The following is a 5,951-nucleotide window of genomic DNA, read 5'->3' as shown; positions in this document are numbered from 1 at the left end:
TGGATAAAGAATATATACTCAATGGAATATTACTCAGCTTTAACAAAGAGTGAAATTATAGAATTTGCCAGTGAATGGGTGGAGTTGGAGAATATTATGTTAAGAGAAATAAGCCAATCTCATAAAACCAAAGGCTGAATGTTGTCTCTAATATTCGGATGCTAATTCACAATAAGGCCAGAGGCATTAGGGAAGAACAGCATTACCTTAGATTAGTAGAGGGAAGTGATGAGAGGGAGTGGGGGGATGTGAGCATAGGAAAGATAGTAGAATGAAACATACATTATTACTGTATGTATATATGTGACTCCATGACCAATGATTCTGCAACATGTACACTCAGAAAAATGAAATTATATCCCATCTATGTATGATATATCAAAGTGCATAAATGCATTCTATTGTCATGTATAACTAATTAAAACAAACAAAAAATTTTTTAAAAATATTTTGAGTTAATTAGAAATACAATTTATTCTATGGGTTGGTATTTTAACATATGCAGCTTATGAATACAGTTTTTACAATATAACCTTAAAATATTAATTGATGCATTATAAACATTGTATTTGTCATCTTTCTATGTGTAGTATGGGAGTTTATACCCAGGCCTTCATGCATGCTAGGTGAGTGCTCTACCACTTAGCTACTTACCCAGCCATCTTAAGAGGATTCTTCAACCATTAATCATCCTTTAATGACTAAAAGACAGTAGTAAGATAATATTTCAAAGATAGTATTTAAAATTAGAATTGAAGCTATTCTCCATTGAACCAAATTACCTTAAACTTACCAGGTAACCCAGCATCTACAAAAAGAGTATTTCTTTAATAAAAACAGTATGATCTACAGAGAAGTATCAGGTGAGCTGTTGACAATTCCTAGTACACTAACCATAGGGACAAATTCTAAGGTGATAAAAAACTTATGAAAAATAAATATAAAAATCACATAAAAATTAAGAAAATTAGGGTTGATGTCATGGCTCAGTGGTAGAGCATTTGCCTAATATGCATGAAGGCCTGGGTTCAATTCTCAACACCAAAGAAAGAAAGAAAGAGAGAGAGAGAAAGAGAGAGAGAGAGAGAGAGAGAGAGAGATTATATTCATCTACAACTAAAAAAATCTTTAAAAAAAATACAGAAAGAATTAACATCAGAAAACTCTTAAGGGGAAAAACAAAAACCACCACGTGATTTCAGACAAATAGAGTTTAAAAAAATGATTAACATAAATGTACCCCCAAATTTTTTAAATTTTGCTTAATGTACATACATGTATTTTAAAGAATTTAGTACTGAATATAATCTTTAGTAGAACTATTTGTAATCTATTATACAATAAACCAATATTTCAAAATATTAGTTTAAAATTATATAATCCTATTGACTTTTATTACTTGCTTTTGCTCTCAAAATTGTCTGGGTTTAGAGGATAAAATACATTAAATTACATTTCACACTAGTGAGAGAGACCCAAAGACTGATCAGCTGATTCGACCTAATTTCACTACCCCATAAATACTTATTCTTTCTCATTCTCATCTGATGACCTATTAAAGTGAGTATTAAATGAGAAATTAAATAAGGATGCCAGAATATTTTGAGATTTAGCTATAAACCATCCCCAGGCAAGAACAAGTTGAAAATTTCCCCAGTCCAATCTCCAACAGGGACATTTAGGGATTATGGTGCAACTCTTTCTTTGCTTTATAAATACTGGATATAAAATTAAAATTATAGATCCAGCTTCTTACCCCCAGCAGGAAGGATCACATTTGAATAGCATGTTCCAGGGAAAGTCCTGTTTAAGGAAGAAAACACAATTAGACAAACACACAAATCAGTGGTGCAGTAAAAGAATAATATAACCTGGCTACATGAGGTCTCCTCAGGATCACAAAAATGGTTCAGTTTGGAAAAATGATAAGCCTTTTTTATCAAATGAGGAAATCCATATCACTCTTTATAAGAGATTTAGTTTGGGAATAATGGCTGCCTTCTCAACATGGTAAACAAACTCAGTACTGTATCTAAAGAAAAATACTAGAATCAGACCCTCCCTGATACCAGGGACAAGAAAGTCATCATTCCCATATTTAAGAACTGTATTTGTTAATATACTCAGAGAAAATAGACAAAGAAAGGAGGGGAGGACAGATGAAAAGATGGAAGAAGGAAGCAATTCATGAATGATAACCTGGATTGGGGAGTAGCAAACTGTTTTTATAAAGGGTAAGTGAGTAACTATTTTGGACTTCACAGGCTGCACAGTTCCTGGTACACATACTCAGCTTTGCTGTTGCAGTGTGAAAGCAGCTACAGATGATATGTGAGCAAAGAACAAGGCTGTGCTCCATCCACCAAATCTTTATTTGTAAATTGTAAAATTTGAATTTTATACAATTTTCATGTATCACAAAATATGATTCTTCCTTTGATTTTCCCCCCATCCATTTAAAAGTATAAAAGCCGTTGTCAGATCCTGAGCTACACAAAACAAATGAACCAGTTGTTCACCCCTGCTTTAGATCATTTTAAGTAATTAATTAAATACTATCTATTAAATATAAACAAACCTATCTAATTGCTTTTTTTTTTGCACAACATTATAAAGAGTGATCAAATTATGAAAATATTTAATTTTAAAACAGCATTTTATTTCATTCTCAGAAAAAAGGATCTGATTTCTGTAGCAGTTAATTATATTCCTGTAAACAGAGTAAGCCTTAGGAATTTCAATTTGCTTTGTATCTAATCTGCAAGCCTCCCAGAACTCTCATTGAGACAATGGCGTACACAGTTTCTACATTCATTTCCCACCCCCACCCCCTTTTTTTTTTTGGTGCTGAACTCCAGCCAAATAATAAATTACCCTGGGAAATAAAAGGTAGGGGAGAAAGACACAAAGATGGTCTTTGGCCTCATTTTATGAGGACATTCGATCTTAATTTAGAGACGAAAGCTTTTCTACTGAGAGAAGCATGAGAACTGGAAAGATACAGAATTTCTCAGACAACCCTAGTCTGGTAAGTTTGCAGGTGACAACACTCCTGATTCTATAGGTGAGGTTGTAGGTCAGGTGTGTGGGTGTGTCTGTAAACCCACACCCCTTTTTAACCAGAAACATCCAGAGCACACTTTCAGCAAGAGCACTGACTGGTTCAGGTAAGCAAACAGTTTCCAGATGCCTTAAATCAGCAGTCAATCTCTGTTATATTTAAATGATTAGTTTTTGCTCTTTGAAAGTGGGGTTTTTCCATAAAGGGTGGGAAAGTGAAATGAAATTGTATTTTTCTTCCGAATTTCCTATGCTGGTTTCATAGTTTTATTCTTTATTTATAGTAATGATAGTAAACTTTAATTTAAAAAATGACTCTTTCAAAATTATGCTAGAAGTGACAATGGTTCTTTTATTGTACATTTTAAGTTTTTGTTTTATTTTAAAACATAGAAGTTTTTAACATAATATGCAAGTAAGTGGCTTAGGTTAAATTACTTTTGAAGAGTGACATCCTGGTGTCAGAAAACGCTAACTAGCCAGTTTATAAAGCCTAATTTTAGATATTTGGTTATGCGCTTGCAAAGTATATAAACAACTGCAATGTCATATTCAGCTGTGTCCCAAACAGCTTAGTCTTGCAACTGATAGTAAAGGACCCTAAGCAAGACATCCTTTACCAATGAAAGTATTATTAAAAAAAAAAAAATTCAAGTTGTATTGCTGTCATAGAATATAGTTAATATCTATTTTAATTTATCAAACAATATAAAATAAAAACTTAAGATTTTTACTTTGAAAGCATTATTTGTATTATTTGGCAATAATACAAAAATACTTAAAAATAATGCAGGGGCTGGGACTGTAGCTCTGTGGCAGAGCACTTGCCTAGCATGTGCAAGGCACTGGGTTTGATCCTTAGTACCACATACAAATAAAATAAAGGCATACTACAAAAAATTTTTTAAATAATAATATTTCAGTTCCCGTTCAACTCTAAACGTGGTAGGTTTAAAATAGCAGATATGATAAAGTTACATGTTCTTTTTTTATGTAGATTCCACCACTTATTTCTGTTCCTAACAGAGAACCTTTCTAATGCTTTCTCCAGATTAACTTTTCCTAGTTCTTCTTCACATCCAAGATCATAGAAGAATGTAAAGACAATTTCAGACCCTCTTTTCAAGGAAAATGAACAGAAGTTTATAACAGTTTCCAAACAGTTTCAGCGTTTTTTTCTTTGTTTGTTTAGCCTACTGTAGTTCATCCATAGACTTTCTTGAAGCTACTAGAATCAGGTTAAGACCCTTTTCTAGCTGGGTGCAGTGGAACACACCCAGTGGCTCGGGAGGCTGAGGCAGGAGGATCAAAAGTTCAAAGCCAGCCTCGGCAAGGGCAAGGCGCTAAGCAACTCATGAGAACTATCTCTAAATAAAAATACAAAATAGGTCTGGGTTTGTGGCTCAGTGGTAGAGGACTTGCCTAGCATGTGTGAGGCACTGGATTTAATTCTCAGCACCACATATAAATAAATTTTTTTAAAATAATAAAAGCCCACCAACAACTAAAAAATATTTTTAAAAAATAAAAAGAAAAAGACTCTTTCCCAAGTTGCTTCAGTTTCTCCACTGCACCTCTCAACCCGACTAAACCTGCTCTTCCCACGCTGGGATTTGGTCCCAGCATCAACTATCTCTATCCCTTACTAAAATCTCCCTTCTCTTTTGATTCAGCCTTTAAGATACAAGATGACCAGTCCCTAAGGTACAAGCTGACATTCTGAAATGTTTTATGGTTTAATAAGTTATACGAACTTAAAATGAGATCCTTATCAGATACTGTGGTTACTATTTAACAAGGGTTTTAGTGTCTGTCTACAAAGAAAGTAATAAATGGGAAGGGAAGTAATTTAAATAAAGCTAACCTTAGTGTCAAATAATATCAACTCAGAGAGGAAACAGAAAATATACACCACTACAAAGGAGAAAATGCTACAATGAAAGGAATGAGGAAATGTCTGCAGAAACCTAGAATCTGTAAACTTCACTGCAAAGTTGCTGCTCCCCCATGCTACAATTGCTATTTAACACTGACTACAATATTGCAGATGTTTTGCCAATGCTAAGTCATTGTGTCTTATTAATCTTTCAACTTTTCGTAATACCTAATACAGTTAAATATAGCAACTTCTGTGTTTGAGCAGAATTTATAAACAGTCTTTTACTGTATTTTGGTCATTATTTTGGTGGGGAACTCACTACTGAATAACACAAGTCAATGAGAAAAATGACAATGAAGTTAATCGAATATATAAACATGAAGGATATAGGTACATTTATTTCTATTCTTTATACATATGTTTAATTCATAGCAATTGAAAATATTTGATTTTTAAAAAGAGCTGAATTTATAAACTGAGGGGCAAAAGGCTGAGTACCTGTTGACATGTGACTACAGAGACAAGACTGATCTATACTCAATTTTTCCTCTGATTTCCATTTTAAGCAATGTTTCTTGGTGCCTAATCTCATTTTGATATAGAGTTAGAGTGTTCTATTAGACTATTAGATTCAGAAGAAGCAAAAGACAAAGACCATTCCTGCATGCTAAAGTCACCTTTGCATTGCACTTTGCAGTTGAAATGTGATTAACACCATCTTAGTTGAGTCTCACTGGTAGGCTGTGTGCACTACAGGGCAATCCAGAAGCAGGATCGTGAGTCCTCATCCTGTTCTCTTTCAACTACATCTCACCATGACCAGGGTATACAGAACCTGACTTTTTTCCACCTGTACATTTGCTAAATTAATTGAATTTTTAAAATATTTTTAAAATAAAATGTGAACCAAAGTTGTAGGTGGTTACACTGTGTGAAATTAAAGAGCAACCTGTCAGCACAGGTTCTGTCCAGCTCTTAGCCAATGTCTTTTAATCACAGTCTGAAGGAAGCC

This window comes from Marmota monax, unplaced genomic scaffold (assembly GCF_021218885.2).
Source record: "Marmota monax isolate L192 unplaced genomic scaffold, Marmota_monax_Labrador192_F-V1.1 WCK01_AAM20220418_F8-fsc00057, whole genome shotgun sequence".
Lineage (NCBI taxonomy): Eukaryota > Metazoa > Chordata > Mammalia > Rodentia > Sciuridae > Marmota > Marmota monax.
This window is presented reverse-complemented; position numbering follows the sequence as displayed.